The 18,103-nt window shown below is 39.0% G+C and overlaps 1 long non-coding RNA gene across 1 annotated transcript in view; it reads right to left on the reverse strand.

The window, feature by feature from the left end:
- The window catches only part of LOC121142640, a 34,710-nt gene extending 17,128 nt beyond the window's left edge, over positions 1 to 17,582 (reverse strand). The window contains exon 1 of the long non-coding RNA XR_005879669.1: positions 17,543 to 17,582. This is a non-coding gene — a long non-coding RNA (uncharacterized LOC121142640). The remainder of the gene's footprint in view (positions 1 to 17,542) is intronic.
- Between the last annotated feature and the right edge of the window lie 521 nt (positions 17,583 to 18,103).

Here is an 18,103-nt window from a genome sequence, read left to right on the forward strand (position 1 = left end):
TTTTCAATAGCATTGGGCCATCAAGACACACATTCAGCAATTCTAAGTCTTTAAAGAACAAAACACTTATAGTGGTTTCTAACAAGCCAAGATAAACATATCCAAATAGAAGTAGAAAAGCCATTATTTTTCTGTTGGTAGTACCGAGGATGGAAGCTGAGGCCTGGAAGAACCCCGCCTCTGCCACAATACAGAAAAGATGATCGTCCTATGTCACTTAACAAGGGCTTTTGTCTTTTCTCTCTTTCTGTCCACTCACTGGCCCAAAAGGATAGCTCATCAGGTTCCTTGGATGATGTCATAGCCTGGGATGTAACAGCAAATCTTCTTCCGAAAGTCAGTGGTTTTCATTGAGCATACCTGGAACCCCATGACCATGCCAGGCCTGGTTGTACAGCATGAGAGGCAGTATTGCTGTACTTACAGTTCTAAGCAGACTGGCACAGTGTAGTCTGCCTGTTGTTCAGCAGTATATCAGCCCTAACACTACTCAGCTTCCCTTCATCTTCTGCTGATGCTGGTTTTGCCCCAAAGCCCACCATTCATTATGCTGCTCTTCCTTTTCCTCATTGAATAATCTCATTACTGGCTGTTCCCCTTGATGCATTTAGATAATAACCTTTGGAGAAATTACAAGGAAAGAGAGCACATGATACTTCTATCTCACCACAGATTTCTCTGCACTTTGGCAGTCATGTGAGGAATGTGTGTGAGGACTATTGTTAAAGACCTGTGTAGAGTATGATTTCTGAAAGCAACTCCTCTCATTTCCACAAAAACAGAAAACGACATCTGGGAAAGTGCACTCCAACTTGGCTTTTATTTTTATTTTTCAGTTTTACATTCTACCACCCTGTTGACTTCCAGAAGCTATTCTTTCATGAGAAAGTGGCATGATCAAAACATCACTCAGAAAAACTGATTAATGATTTCCTGCCTCAGCAACTTTCAGATTATACACTAGCCTGAACTTGTTTCCTAAGCATATCTTACAAGCTTCTTGGCTACTCCCGGACAATCTATAAATGTACGGTGCTGGACTCTCTATGCTACGCTAGTCTGAAATGGATTTACTTAAGACAGTCTCATTTTGCTTCGATCCTTTCTCAAGGTTATCTCCTCATGCTTACACATCCATCAGATTTTTGACCAAGATACTTCCTACAAAATTACAGCCTTCAACACACATAGCATTAGGTTGGCTGTGATCAAAGCACTGAAACTGTAAGAAAGAAAACGGAAAAAAATGTATGGAGTTCACAGTCCTCCTTTCATATAAACATAATAGGATGAAATTCCCTGCAGGGCCATTTTTATCCTATATTCTCCCACTGTGTCAAATTCAGCTGTATTGGACATGGAAGGCTAAAAGTATGAAGTGGCGACCATTTTTCTAAAAGCCACTTCTCTGGGTGTCTCAGCGGCAATCTCCAAGGTATATAGCAATTCTTTTCTGTTGAAAGGTCATTTCTCTTCCCCTTTTCATCTAATATCCCAACTGCTCATTCATTTGTTTGAAAATTGGTGAGGATAGGGCTGGAAAGGTCACATGCTGCACCCTAGTAGTCTTAGTCTTTCTGTGTAGACAAATAGACATCTAATAAGCTTATTAAAAGTTTCACGGTGGCTGTACTATCTCCCTTCACATAACCATCACATGATGGGGTCTTATATAAAATTTGGAACTGCTAAAATTGCAACTCAAGGAGAGTGAGGCATGTAGAATTGTGGAACTGGATTTTCTGGTCTCTTGTTTACCATGTTTCTCTTCACAAAAGTGCTTCAATTCTTAGTATCAAAATTACCTGTGTGAAAGTAGAAGAGCTAAGAGATAACTATGCACATTCACATATATGCTTGGAAGGGAACTTACATAAGCCATAAATATGTGTATCAAACCTTTGGTTGAAATATGAGATCAGAAGAGGTGGATGTTCGGGTGGGGTAGAGGAAGCCCATGAGCATCTTGAGGCGGAATGTCACCCAGAGAAGGTGGGGATTCATGTAGACAGCATTAGGAAAAAATGATAAGAAAGAATGCTGCAGATTGAGAGATGTCCCAGGAGTCAGTGTGGAAGACATTTGCCTTCCCTGTCTTTTCCTGAGGATATTAGTTCTTTTGGTGAACTTACACAAACATGATATTAATGGTTTTCATTAAAATTAGCATTTATGTCTACAACTTATATGATTGTTATGATAAACATATTACATAATACATATTATATAATAATCTTAAAAACAAGCAAATGTTTGAACATTATAGCTTGAAATATAGTTAATGGAATTAATTTGCATTAAAAAGAGGGGTTTCCAAAACACAAATTTGTTTAGAAACTAGTGAACAATGATTTATAATAAATATTTGACATTTGATCTTAGCATCATAGACTCTGACAAATAAACTTTCCTCTCTGTTTGTCCCTACAAATGGCAGATGCCTGAGATTTCAGTGGCGTAAGAAACACCTGGGAACACAGTATTTGTTTATGACCATTTCTTGCTAAGAGAATTGACTCAATTTCCAAATAGACTTTTCAATACTACTTCTTGTGGCATTGGGTTAAGTTTTTGTTGGTCACAGCCTTAGAGAAAAATACAAATTAGTTTCCAAAGGTTCCTTCTCCATTTAGTTCAGTGTTTTTGACCACTTGGCTATGCTGCTGCTTACTTCTGTCTTCTTTTAATGAGACGTGACCAACACTTTCTGTGAGAAGCCAGTCTTCAGAAAAAGAATGATATGGAAATACTCATATTTACCCTTTAAATACTAGACTAGAACAATCATTATCCTAGAAAAGTAAAAGAACTGTATTAAAAGAAAGCAGAACGGTCTTTTTTTCTTTCCTTTTATTATTTAAGTTAGAAACAAGCTTGTTCATGTGTCAATCCCAGCTCCCTCTCCCTCCTCCCTCCTCCTCTACCCTTCCCACCAGGCCCCCCAGTATCCCCACCCAAACTTCACTCTGATCCCCAGGGAGGGTGAGTCCCTCCATGTTGAATATCCAGAGTCTGTTATTTCATCCAGGGCAGGACCTAGGTCCTCACACAAGTGTCCAAGCTGAGCAGAACGGTCTTTTAGTAAAAGGCGAAAGATTTATACGATCTGAAGAGAAACCAGAGTATTGGAGAATGGTCTTTTAAACAGGAAGAGACATCCCTGGGTTGCAGAAACATCCCGGCTATTTTAGAGGTTCAGATGCAGATTGGAAGGCTGACATAGTGTCACTGCAATTAGAAACAGGTGCATATAAATTAGAGAAGAGAGAAGACTAATTGTTACTAATGAACCTTTTAAAGTAAAAACTTAATGAAATGCTTAATTAAGCATTAATGGCCAAAAGATGGGCAATCTTCTTCCATTTAACTTATGTTAGATTTTGGTTTAATGTGAGCTAATTTTTTTTACTAGTGCTAAAAGTATCACTATTCCTACATCATTATAAAAACAAGCAATACAACAGATGCTGTTTTAAAATGCTGATTTTTATATGCATCAAGGCAAGGTGACAATGTTCTGATTTGCCTGTGATCAAGGGAAGTACTGAGATTGTACCTAGGATATAAGATCAGGTTCAAAGTTCCTGTAAGTCAAGATGTCCCTCCATCACTGTCCTCTATTTCTGTAATGGCTTCTTCTGATTAGCTTCAAACTTTCTGAAATTGTCACACTGTCAATGATCAGAGTGGTGTGTGTATGTATGTGTGTGTGTTTGCATGTGTGTGCATGTGTTCTTGAGTATGAATGCAGACACATACATGCAACAGCACACATGTGGGGGTCAGAGTACAGTCTCAGCTATTGGTCCTTGATTTCCACTTTTCCCTTTTGTTGCTCAGCTAGAGTTCACCAGGATAGCTGGACTGCTAGCTTCAGGTGTTTTCTCAGCTCATCTCTAGTGAGAGATAGTAATGGAGACAAAAATTCTGCAAAGCACTTTGTTTTGTGCTTTTAAACTCTAGAAGCCATGTGCACATACTAAAAATTAATTAAAAACAAAACATGAAAATAACCTGTCAAGTGTATATAAAAAAACATAAACTAATGAACCAAACTGTGAACTAGTGAGAACCATGCAGAGTAGATTTCTAGTGATTTTTTTAATACAGTAGTTTGACTTAATACCTTGCTTATATACTGTAAAGAAAAGAGGAAACAGAAAGGAATGTTGAACTGCATTTAGTGGCTTGGGGCATGGTAATGTTGCCAGTGCATTTAACAACTACTGGTAGTTGGCTGGTACCATATAATCTAATGTAAACTTGTGCATATCTTTCTGCATTTCTCTGTGAGAAATTCAGGAGGAAAACATGGCACTGTTTTGTGGGATTTGCAATGCTGTGGCTAATTTCTCCCAGTGGTAGCTTGATTTTCTGTCAGAGCTTGTAAAATGTTTGTTGTGTATTTCTTTAGTTTGAAAGAATATAAAAATTAATATAAAAAATCTAAAATAACTATAAGAAGAGTCACAGATAAATATGATAAAGCAGATGAGCATGAATAACTAAATATTAGGAATCTGAGCATTTATAGTAAGAAGGAATGAAAAAAATAACATCAAGGAAGTTAAGCAAATATTTGTTAGTCATTAAATCAAATTAAAACTATATGGACGTATCCTTGTGAAATACATTTTATAGCACTGTGCATTCCAGAGCCCCAGGAAAAATGACCGTGTGGTCATTGTTCTGTGTCTTCAGGGCTAAGCTAGAGGTATCTACATAGCACTTTCTGTTCAGAGGAGCAGGTATCCTTGAAGACAGTGCTGTTTGTAGTACAGGTCAGGGAGGATCTACATGAAAACGATCCCAAGACCTCTTGGCAGAACAGGTGAGAGAAAGCTCACCCATAATATTATCTTCATGTTAAAATGATGCAGGAGCTGCTTGGGAGGGCTCTCTCAAGTCTCTAAAGAAGGGACAATGGAACCATGTCTGCCTTAAATGCAGTGAAATACTCAATGAAAGAGACATAAAAACCAAACAAAGAAGCTTAAAAGCAAAAGCAGAATGTTGTAAGTTGCTAAGATTTTTCTGAACAACAACAAAAGAACTCAACAAGCTTTTCTATACAGATTGCATTTTAGAATGGCTAATTGTTGATTAGTTTCTTCTTTCTTTCTTTCTTTCTTTCTTTCTTTCTTTTTTTTTTTTTGAGACACGTTTACTCTGTGTAGCCCTGCTATCCTGGAACTAGCTCTGTAGACCAGTCAGGCAATGAGATATTTCTCATTTCAAGAAACATTTTTTTTGCTACTAAATGAAGGGATAATGCCAAGCTCTGATGGAATAAATGGAATAAATGAAGGGATAATGCCAAGCTCTGATGGAATGAGGGATGGAGACAGTAGTCACAAAAGGCTGCTGGGATCAGTGAGGGAAAGTGTATCAAAACGGAGCATGGGGTTACTAAAGTGAGTCAATATACACTTCAACTCAGGCAGTAAGACAAAATTAATTAGTAAAACGATCATGATCAATATGGTTTCTAGTTATAGTTCCATCTTTGGGAAAATACACATTAAAAATGGAACACCATTTTAAGATCCAATTAGCATTATGTAGAACAGGGGAAAATTGTATCTACACATGACCCAGTTTCTTCAACATAGAGCCTGAGGAACCAGGCATGGTGCTTCATGCCCGTAAATGAAGCACTCTGGAACTGAGACAAGAGGCTGGAGCCCTGGACTACACACACACACACACACACACACACACACACACACACACACACACACACACACACACATCAAACTGCATGAAACATTAAATAGAGCAGAGCAAAGCAACACAATAAAAGGAGAGAGGGAGAAGAAATATTATAGATCACAGAGTTACCTTATCAACTAACTGGAATCATCAAGCAACTGGACCCAGATTCTTCATTAACTTAAAAGATTTAGCAACTCAATTTCTAGATAATGGAATACATGCTAGATTTTGATTATTATTAAAGAGTTACTGTAAATTTTGTTGAGTGTAGCTATGATTATTTAGGTCACTTTTGTAAGTTCTTCTTTAAAGTAGATATTTATGCAGAGTTATTTACAGGTAATTTGACGTTTTCTCAAATTTTCTTTAAAATTGTTGAGGAAAATAGCAAAGGAACAAATAAAATCAGAACAATAGAATGAAAGCAATTGCTGGTGATGCTGGGCCGCTAGGCACTGTGGATGCACCCAGACAAACCTCTCTATTTTCATAGTCATTTCCCTTATCTGGGACTGGATAGGCAGCTCAGCAAGCAAGAGCATGTTGTGCTTTTGTAGGGGACTTGAGTTTGGTTCCCAGCACCCAACAAGTAGATCACAGTTGCCTGTAACTCCAGCTCTTGGAGATCTCATACCCTTTTATGGCTTAGAGAGACACACATACATAGACATAAATAAAGTAAATCTTAAAATTTTTCCTTATATTAAGAAACTAAAATACAAATCATTTAGTGTGAGCAATTTGCATATTGTATACATACATACATCAGGAAGATGTTTTAGGTAAAGAAATGAGGAATGGAACAATATAATATCTTGTGCTGTCTATTTTGACTCTAATGTCACACCAAAAACTTTTTTAAATTAAAGATCTAACATTTTCATTGAGGCATTATCACGTAATTATTTCATTAATTTAAACTGAGAAGAAAATTTTCTATTGAACATTTAATATGAATTCAAGCACAAACCACCATTTAATGGTGTCGTGTTTGACATATTTGGATAAACTAACTATACAGTGTTGTCTGAATAATGAGAGCCTTTGGAGTCCAGCCTCAAGGCCCTCTCAGGGTTCAGAAGAGAATCAACAGCCAGCGAAGGGCTTACATAACTGAAGGATTTCTGCAGGTGAACTCACTCACTCACGTGTGCTTTTTCAAATAAGTTTCTTTATTGTTCTGCTTCTATTCTAATATTCATGTATTCTTTTCAATTCCTCCAAACTTCTTCTAGTTTCTTCTCCTTCTATCTAAAAACCTTCCTCCTTACAGGGTTTCTGGTCAGTCAGACTGGCCCACTGGGCAAACTCTAGGCCAGTGAGAGACCAAATCTCAAAAAGAGAAGTGAACAATGCCTGAAGGAGAATCTGTCATTGTCCTTTCACTTCCACACACGTGCAGGCGTGCACACACATGCACACAGGCAAAAAGAGGTGTGAGATGGAGAAAGTCTGATTTTGAAGAATAACAAGAATGGGGGGGATTACATGAAACGTAAGTTCTAGCATAGCGCCAATTATCTGTGGCTTTCTTTTAAAAAAAATCTCATTTCTTATCTTAGCATCAGATGCTGAGAGCTGCCATGGGAACACACAGCAGGTGATAACTATTGTTCAACAGGCCAACCTACCAAATAAGTGATTCTCTGATAAGGAGCCCTACCTGGCAAGGCACTGGAGTTACTGACTGTGGAAACCAGTGGCTCTTGTTTGTAATTTCTCTCATGAGTCACTTCATTTCTTCCCTAAGAACTTTGTTTCTTCCCTAATAATAGCTTTGGGTATATCCCCTCCTTTCTCTGCTGCATCAGTACTGGGATTGTAAGCACACATTGTACCACCACAAAACGCTCTTAAAATATGGATTCTGGAGCTCAAATCAGACCCTCATGTTTGCAGAACAAGCATTTTAGCAACAATTGTTACTGACCAAACCATCTTTTCAGCCTATACTTTCTCTGATATTTAAATATGTATTCTTTGGATAAATGGACAAAAATACAAAAATGCTGGCCTATGGTTATTGATTGCTCCACAAACAGCAAAACTTTTTATTTCTCAGTGTGACATATTTATAACTTCTTTATTTCTAAGGAAAAATAGAAGTCAGAAGATGCACATTTTGCTATTTTGCTATTTTAATGCCTTTTTTCCCAGTTCAGTTGGTAACCAGCACTCAGTTTCAGTGTCAAGCTGTTTTGTGAGATGGCATGATGACATAAATGGCAGAATTATCTTCATAAGCATTACCAGTGATCCAGGCAACTATGATCTGTACTAGTACTAATCTGTCCCAGCAAACCATGATTACCCAGAAATCGATAATAAATACCACCCGGCAGGCGTCATGGCTACAAGCATAGTAGTCCATGTGTAGTTGGCTCATTGACTACAGTACTTCTATCTCTCGGTCTCTCATTCTCAGGAAGAAAGGCTAACACTAGTGGAGATAATATCATAGGATATTAGCAGTGTTCAAGTACTGTGGACATTGTGTTCTGTAATCTTGAAGGACCAATTCTTATGGAAGCCATCTTGGAGAAGAAACACTTAGATTTAATAAATAAGAATAAAATGTTGATGTCTACTCTGAGTATGGAAGGATGAGAGCACATTTAGTTTATTTTATTCTGCCTGGGATTATAACATTTTTATGCTTCCAGAGTCTTCAGTACTCTTGATTTCATGACGCCTAAGTTCTGTAGCCAGAAATCAATGGGCTAGGATTGTGAAACCAAATACAAACAAGTCTGGACACTAAGAATCCATATTGTCAACTCAATAACTACCTTCTTTACAAGTTTAGTTAAATCATTGCTCACTAAACATTGTACATTTGAGAAAGCTTATTCTGGGAGTGACTTCAGCTGTTCTAGTCTCAAAGTTGTAGTGAGCTGTTGGCAGTTATGGGGCTACAACACTTCACAACGATCCAAGTGAAGGGCTAAGGATGTAAATGAAGACAAAGACAGTGGCTCATTCTTATAAGCAGAATGGGATTTATTTTTACAAGAGTGGAGCCTTATATACTTGTCAGGTACAGTGGAAAACCACCAAGGCCAGAAGTCTATGTTCCAAAGGATGGTCCCAAAACAGGAATTAACGTTTAAACAATAAGGATGGACAGAAAACAGGAACTTGCATGCAGGCCTTACCGGGAGGAGGGGACAGAGGTGTTTTGCTAGAAGCTCCTAGTCACAAGTTGGTCAGCAGACTCCCATGAGGGAAGGTTGTAAAAAAGTGTTTTTTTAATATGTGAAATAATATCCCATTTGTATAGTTAATTATGGGTGGTGATGATGGTGGAAACAATGGTGTTAAAGATGATATTTTTGAGTTACTCATTCATTGATGCCATATTCATAATTATAGAGCTTTAAGAACTTGCAAAATATGAATAAAAACTCCCCTAACCATCAGACTCATTGAAGAAGGGGCAGTCATACTTTAATACTCTTCTGTCTTAAAGGAAACCCATGAAGTTAACGAAACAACTTCTACATTGTTGGAAGGAAAAAGACTACAATTTATTGGGAGTGCATATTCAGTTTAACTGACATAAATTGTGACTCTTTGGATGAATTGGATGAATTAGAGCTGTGGTAGGTTATTAAGAGAATTTAGTCAGGTGCAATCATATACATCTTTAAGATCACCACTTGGTAAGTAGATTAATCTGGATCTGAGTTTGAAGCCAGCCTGACTCACATAGTGAGACCTGTCTCAAATGAAAAAGATTTGGGATGAGACAATTTTGTTTCTAATTCTGACTCTTGTGTTTCTGATTTAAAAACATTTTATTGAGTTGCATCTAAGGATGTTGTAAGAGTGAACAAAAGTGTGATGAGCAAATCTATTCTTACCGGGTGTGTGCAGGGTATTTTATAGGTAAAAGCAGACTCTTTCATTTCTGTATTTTTTGAATTGTGGTTTAATTTGAATGAGAATGGCCCACATAAGCTCATATAGTTGAATACTTAGTCCGTAGTTGATAGAACTATTTTTGGAAGAATTAGGAGGTGAGGTCTTGTTGGAAGTGGTGTGCCACTGGGTGTTGACTTTGAGGCTTTAAAAACTCACGCCAAGCTCAGTCTCTTTTTCTCTTCCTCATGCCAATGGGTCAGATATGAGCTCTCATGCTTCAGTGCCATGACTGCCTGCCTGTTGTCATGCTCCCCACCACAGACTTACTCTTTGAACTTGAAGGAAATTCCCAGTTGATTGTTTTCTTTTTTTAAGTTGCCTTGATCAAGATGGCTCTTCACAGAAACAGAAAAGTAACTAAGACACATATTTCTTTGATTTTACCTACTGATAGCTGAACATAGGTCTGAAGCATCTTCATATTGTAGTTTATGTTTCAACTAAAGGTGTATTTTACCTAGCACATATTTCAGGAAAGGCATGTAGAATATATATTGCTTCTGATCCCACATCCCATGACTGTAATGATCTACTTCTAGGCTGTGTAGTTCTGATTCCTGAAGGTCAAGTAAAATTCAGTAGATGAAAGAAGTTGGCAACCAATACAATTGAATGCTCACTTTGTTCCAGGAATGTCCAACATCATCCATTTTATTCACTCTTTATAGAGACTCTGTGAGAGGATGCTAGCATTTCTACTTCTTGCTTTACAAAAGCAGAAATGGAGAGTTAAGTTGCTAGGGATTTTCTGAACCATATGTACCTACTGAGAAAGGGAATTCAACTTTAGTCCTGACAAAAAGTGCATCTTAGGAACGCGGACAAGTTTCAGACATGGCTATTGATTCTTAAACGAAACAAAAATCTTTTCTTCCCTGGGACCCATACTCCCAGCATCTCTCCTCTCTTCCTATTTTCTAAGTGACAGCCTGTTGAGTAGTCCTCATTCCTTTCTTAGAAATGACTTTTCAGAAGCTGTATGCAGGCAAAGTCTTCACCTGGTCAATAGATATTTTTCCATGGTCTAAGATGTGAGTGTTTTAAAGACACTTCTCAGTTTTATTATGACTAACATATCTCTGTTTTGGTTTTAAACACTCTGGCTATTCAATGTGATCATACATTTCCTGCTTCACAAGGTTCTTAACAATTTCATTAAAAGGTTTATACCCTTTTCTCAGCTATTGAATATCACTTTCTAAGTGATCACGAGTAACAAACTGTTAGTCTCTCCTTTCCCTCTCCAGAAGGAACACAATAGCACAGCTCTTTCACACTGGACAACTCTTTCACGTTTGCACATGACTCTCTGAGAGTTTTGAATGAATACATTTTGCTGAGTCCTTTCTGATTGAGGTAATAGCTGCTAGCAACCAAGTAACTGTGTGAGCCTCTTGGAAAAAGTGGTGAGGGGTCAAGTGGTTTTCAGAAACTGCTTCAAAAATTACCTGGCATGGAGATTGATATTTAAATTTTAGACTCATAGAATGCTTGAAATTCCTCTATAAAATTTATCATGGTCTATTAAGGAGGAAAAGAATAACACCTTTCAATTTAAATACATTCCTGCATTTACAGAAATATAAATGTCTGATATTCATTTTCTTTGGGTTCCAGAGTCCTTCACAGAAGTTCAGTTATAAAAGAATTGTCAAAGCATATGGCTGTAAAACTATGATGAATTCTGAGAACTGACTCTAGTGTTTTGATTTCCTGGATCTGATTATTCTCTAACTCACCAAGTCACCTGATATATTTGTCACTTTCATTGTTTCAAAAATAGTTTATTTACCCTTGCTGTATAACAGTTCCTTTGTAACCTCAAGGGCGAATAATTTCACTGTACTTTTCAACACTGCCTTCCTTGGCTGGCACTCACAAAGCTTCCATTTTTACCAGGCAATTCTTCCTCAATCCCTGTCTATCCTCTTCCAATTGTGACATGTGCTACTCTGTTTCTTAGGTTTTCTTGAACTTTGTTCTTGTTTTTAGTTCCAGGACCAGCCTTCAATAATGAGCCAAGTAACTGGTGTCTTGACATCATCTCCTGGTAGTGTACACTAAATATTGAGTTTAAGCTCTCAAAGGTTTACATCAATAAAGTATTTTGTCTAATTATCCATCTCCATGGGGGCACAGAGACCTTGGCAATCTATGGGGCCTCAGGTTGTAGATCAGTATTTATCCCTGGCATATTAATGGACTTTGGGAGCCCATTCCACATGGAGGGATGCTCTCTCAGCCTGGACACATGAGGGAGGGGCTAGGCCCTGCCCAGATGATATGACAGACTTTGGATATCCCCCATGGAGGGTCTTACCCTCCCTGGGGAGCAGAGTGGGGATTGGTGAAGGGGTCAGGGGGGCTAGTGGAGGGCAATGGAGGAGGGGAGGGAGCTTGGATTGACATGTGAAGCCAGCTTGTTTCTAATTTAAATAATAAGAAAATAGAAAAAAAAGCAGCAAGGTAGTCATCACAGACCAGATAGGCTATTGGTGAGGAAGGATAGAGAGAGGTGTGTCAGTTATAGATTACAGGAGAAAAATATTCTGGTGTGTTCAGTGCACCCAGGGTGACTATTGTCAACAACTTTGTACTGTATATCTAAAAATCCTGGAAGGACTTGAATCTTTCACCATAAGTGATAAATATTTGAGGAGCTAGATATGCTTCATCTCATTTAAATACTATACAAAATGTACGTATTTATTGCATTTGATGAAAACATCACATGCCACACTATTATATTAAGATGTATAACTTCTATGTTTTCATGTGTCAGTTAAAAAGTATAAAATTATAAATGTGTAGTAAATATTGTAAAAACAATCACCAAATACCAAAAATAATGCATAGAAAACCAACAAGAAAATGGAGTGCAAATGGTACTTGAATAAAACAACCTTTGAAAATTCTAATGTGAACAAATTTTGGTTCAATTTTTACCACAATAATAACCTGAGTATGCTTAGGAAAAGATACTTCATTAAGTACTTATCCATTTAAAACTAATTATGTCATTTAGTCATTTTCTATTTGTGACATCAATCTGTTCATATCCATTTTGAGACTGCATGCTAAATATATCTAGATGTGTAAACAACATTTCTTTAAAATGGTGCATAGTTCGATATAAGAAGCTTTAGATTAAAAAATGCAATAACTTTATGTGTGCAGAATTTCTTTATAAAGATTGTCAGGTAAAAGCAATACAAGAAAGAAGTTCTTTCTATTGGTTTCTTTTATTGGAGTGTGGTTTAAATTATTGCTTTCTACCAAAATTTGGAGAAGTACTGAGAGATTTTCATATCCGGGGGGATCTTTGCTATCAGAAAAGAATAAATAACAAAAACAATAATGCTGACATCTGCAGAGGAGATGTGAAGCCTTGGTAAAAGGAAGTTTGCTTAAAACTCAGTCGGTGTGCAACTAGTGGCCTTACTTTCCAAAGCATAGCTCTTGGATGGGTTTCCCCACATCACCACTTTGTTTCTGTGCTTTCTTTCAGTCCTGTCTTAAGTAATTTCTCATTACTGTGACTAAATACTGACAAAAGCAACGTAAGGGAAGAAGGGCTTTGTTATGGCCTTCAGTTCTAGAGGGACACAGTTCATCATGCTGGGGAAGACTTGGCACTAAGTAGGGAAGGAATGGTCACAAGGACAGGAGGCTGTCTGGTCACACTGCACACACTTTCAGAAAACAGTCTGATCACGAAGTTGGGGTTGGCTGTAAAACCTCAAGACCTGTTCCAGGTGACCCTCTTCAATCAGGGAGGCTTCACCTCCTCAAGGTTCCACAACTTCCAAAATACTACCACCAACTAGGAGAAAACGTGTTCAAATCTTTGCACCTGTGGGGTATTTCATACTCAAATCCCACCGAGGCCTCCTTCCAGCCTATTTTCTAATTGGTGTCTTGCTGTACTTTTCACTCAAGTTGGATTACTTTTATTTATCCTTGAGTTCTGTTCTTCCTCTGTATGTTTCTTTACTTTTTTTCTTGCCACCAGTCTCCTGGAATGTTCATGCCCTTAGCTTTTACGAACTTCCCACACTTGTTCAAAGGTCAAATCAACATTCTATCTTTTCCAAAAAGAGAGGACAGTATAGTGGAGAGGGCTCAATGTCAAGCGAGGGCTGGCTTTGAATACTTACTTAGGGTCTTGGACCTATGACCTTGAACACGTCATATACTCATAGTTTGCTTATCTCTGAAACGAGTAGAAGAAACATGTGCTACCTTCACCTGTACCTTTGCTCTTGTTGACTCCAGCCCCTTTGTCTGCAATTACAATAAACACCTTTATGTCTTTCTCTGTATCCGTCCTGGTGGTGTCTCATATGAAACTGAAGCTTTAGAAGATTAATAGTAACAGTTGTACTTAGCAGCAATCAGGTGACTGCTGTTTTGTGATTTGTGTTATTATATTGATTGACTTGCAGCCATAGTAACCGCTCTGTAATCAGGTATCCTTTCTGTAGTTGTGACATTCCCAGAGAGGCATCATTCTGCTTCATGACAAGTAGGCCTGGATGCCTGCCATGATCTTTCTTTCAGTTTAGTATGAGGAAAATGCTGCCAGTAGTGAGAACAAAGGACCTTTGCTTTTGGTCTTTGAACATGAATTATTTTCTAGGACAATTACGGCCTGAGTGCTGCTCTTACAGAGATCAAAACTTGCAGTAACCCTTCTGTTTTAGACGTCTGCTACCTTTGAGAGTAGGGCGGCAAGCTTTCACTACACTGCAAGAGACCGCTAAGTGCCTTCCAAGAAAGGGTAGGACACAACAGCTTGATTTAAGTCAGACAAACTAAAACAGAGACTGCTTAGGCTGCAGGGAACACCATAAAAGGACATGCATTATTGTGGGTATAAAACTTTTATCTTTATCAGTGTTGCTCTGTAACAGTTAATGGTTCTTTCATAGAAATACTTTTTTTTCTTTTTATAGTTGGCTGAGTGGAATATTGATTGTTCTATATCCCATTTCCTTAAAGACGTTCTGGAGGCTTTTAATATATGTCTCCTAATAAAACCTTTACCATCTACCAGTGTCTGCTTTATGTTGCGTTCAGGTGTCTCAGAGGTGTGACTAAGCATCTACTTTATCACTTGCCTCTGGCTACCTCCCTTCTTTGCTCGCCATTTACGAAAGGGAGAAGGACACAGTATTATTGTCCTCCAGAGGAACGGAGCCAATGGAAAATATATCATAATAAGAGACGGCTTATTAGATCGGCTCACAGAATATGAAACTGTAGAGTCTTGAAGTTGCTGTTTACAGGCTGGAGGGATGGGAAAATCAGCAACTGCTGACTCTAACAAGCCGAGCCTCAAATGAGAGGCCAGTGATGCAGCTCCCTTGTAGGCATGAAAGCCTTCTGGAACCTTTCTGATGGAAGTCCATATCTAAAATCCAAGGAACTTCAAAGCTGCTGTCCACAGATGACAGCAGTAGAAAAATCACCCGTGCTCTAAAAGTCATTCACAAGTGACAGCTAGCTTCCCCCTTTATCCCTTTTCATCCCATGCTGTCCCCGCAGGCTCAGGTTACCCACATTTAAGGTGCATCTCTTCCACTGACCCACACTCCCCACTTTACAAACAATTTCACAGACACACCTAAACATAACTTCTTTATATCCCACAGGGTTCCTCAGTTCCATCAAGTTGACAACCGAGATGAATCATAATAGGATCCACAGTGGTGAAGGACAAGGTTGGCTCTCAGCTTACCACTTAACAAGTGTAGTAGCTTTGTTTCTGTTTCTGTGACAAATTATCTGAGAAAGGTTATTTTGGCTTATCACTCTAGAGGAGACACAGGTTGTCACGGTGGGGAAGGCATGGCAGCCAGAACATGAGGCCAATGTTTCACAGTCTGCCAAAACAGGGGAGGAGGAGGAGGAGGAGGAGGAGGAGGAGGAGGAGAAGGAGAAGGAGAAGAAGAAGAAGAAGAAGAAGAAGAAGAAGAAGAAGAAGAAGAAGAAGAAGAAGAAGAAGAAGAGGGGGAGGAGGAGGGAGAGATGGAGAGGAGGGGGAGGAGGAGGAAAGGAGGAGGAAGAGGAGGAGGAGGAGAAGAGAAAAATCCCCAGCAAACTAGAACAACATTTTTGAAGTATTTTTATTATGATAGAATGTATACGTGTGAGGTCCAAGCTCTCACGTCAGGGAAGGAAGATGGCACAGGAGGCTTCGAGGCTGAAGAAACTGTGAGGAGTCACAGGCAGAAGAGACACATTTATTCCTACACTGTTCTCTGCTTCCTGACTGAAGACATAGTGTGAACAGCCACCTCACACTCCTGCAGACACAGTGTGGACAGCGGCCTCAGGCTCCTGCAGACACAGTGTGACAGCGGCCTCACAGTCCTGCAGACACAATGTGAGCAGCGGCCTCACACTCCTGTAGACACAGTGTGGACAGCGGCCTCAGGCTCCTGCAGACACAGTGTGACAGCGGCCTCAGGCTCCTGCAGACACAGTGTGGACAGCGGCCTCACGGCTCCTGCAGACACAGTGTGGACAGCGGCCTCACAGTCCTGCAGACACAGTGTGAGCAGCGGCCTCAGACTCAGCCACCAGTGTGTCTCTACTGTGGTGGACTGCATCCCTCCTCACTGTGAGCAGAAAGCCTTTCTCCTCTAAGTTGCTTTTCTAAGGGAACTTCATCATGGCAGTGAGAAAAATAACTGATACCAGCCACCTTAAATTCTACTACTCAGTGTAATGTTTTATAATGTGTGTTAAGAGAGACATAAATTTAAATTTCAAATTGAAAAGTTGGCCTTCAAACTTATTTTCTTAATTATGTGTTCATGGATTAAAGCCAGGGGAAAAATACTTACATTCCAGTTACCATATACTGAAAGTCTAAATATTTTCTGTGATCAAATCATTTTTTGTAATTTCTATGAAATGATTTTTTTCTAAATTATTTTCTTAGCATCAGTGTTGAGACTACGTCTTTGAATAAATGAATTCATTGGAGTTTAAATTTTTGAACACTAACAAGCTATCATTCCAAAGAATTTCAGAAGCTACCAATATGTTTCAAAGATAAACTTTCATAATTAGAAATTTAAAAACACCCATGTTCAATTGAGAGCCCAGTTCTCACTTTCAGTTATTTCCTGTGCTACTGACATACCCCAGGTTAAATCTTGTAAGGGTCCAAAGGCTGCAGCCTCTAACAAAGCCATTCAAGTGCTCCAGAGTTCAGGGCCACATGAAGTGTGCCCCTTGCACACGCAGTTGCTAACAATCCTCGGGGGTGGTGAGCGCACAAGTCCATTTGGATTCTGAAGTCCAGAATTTAAAATGCTTATCTCTAGGGAGATTATACTTTTTTTTGCTCCAATAAATATTAAGACCAATAATCACAGACTTTGGCCTGTTTCACATCGATGACCAAGAACAGACTTCAGGGTCAGATGAGCATTTGAGTTCTGGCTCCACTGTTTCTCACTTGTCTGTGTGTCTCTGATTCCATTTTGCTAAACCAGGGTTTTCATGTCTATTCAATATGACAATCCTGATTCCCTGGGACTTCTCATGTGAACATAAGCCTGGTGTATCCCCCTCCCCATAAGCAACATGAAGAATCCAGAAAAAGCAGTTCACAACTCTCTTGACTCAGAAAACTTCACAAATCCAAGCAAATCAACAGATTCAGACCTTCAGATTCACTTAAGAACATCCCTGTAGAGGGAAGTCTTTTTCTTGCCAGCCGGCTATGTTTTTTTCCCCACCAGTCGCCTCAGCTCTGCCGCGTTGTAATCCCCAAATAACACACAAGAGACTATATTAATTATGAAGCTGTTGGCCTTGCTTGTTTCTTACTGGCTAGCTCTGACTTAAGTATTTACCCCATAATTGTTAATCTAAGTATTTCTCTTACCGGAGAAGTTTCTGGGCTTCTTATCCCTATGGCAGTTAGATCTTGACTCCCTGTGGTTCTCCTACCCAGAATCCTCCTGGACTCCTGGTCCCACCTATCTTGCTTCCCTATTGGCCAACAGTGCTTTATTGACATATACACAGGACTTCCCCAACGCACCCCCATATCTTTCCAGACCACCAAGGTTGTACATATCCAAAATCCACCAAGAATAGGAAAAAAACGGTACTTTAAAGGGGGGATGGGAATGTGTTGGAAGGGTTGCTTAGTGGTTAAGAGTATCCACTGCTGCTGCAGAGAACCTAGCTTGGATTCTTAGCCCATATGGGATCACAACAACCTATGGCTCCAGTCCCATACTGGCTCCATACACATTCAAATGCCCACACGTGTGTATGTATAACTAAAAATTAAAATTATTAAAAAATCTGTGTGTGCATTTAGGGAGTGACAGTAGATGTAAAAAGGTCAAACTGGGGTTGAACATGGGTTTGTGGCCTACAGAAAAATGCTAAACGTATGCTGTACATCTCTAACACATAGATTGTTGTTGAACTTAAG

This window comes from Mesocricetus auratus, unplaced genomic scaffold (genome assembly GCF_017639785.1).
Source record: "Mesocricetus auratus isolate SY011 unplaced genomic scaffold, BCM_Maur_2.0 Super-Scaffold_100010, whole genome shotgun sequence".
NCBI classification, from domain to species: domain Eukaryota; kingdom Metazoa; phylum Chordata; class Mammalia; order Rodentia; family Cricetidae; genus Mesocricetus; species Mesocricetus auratus.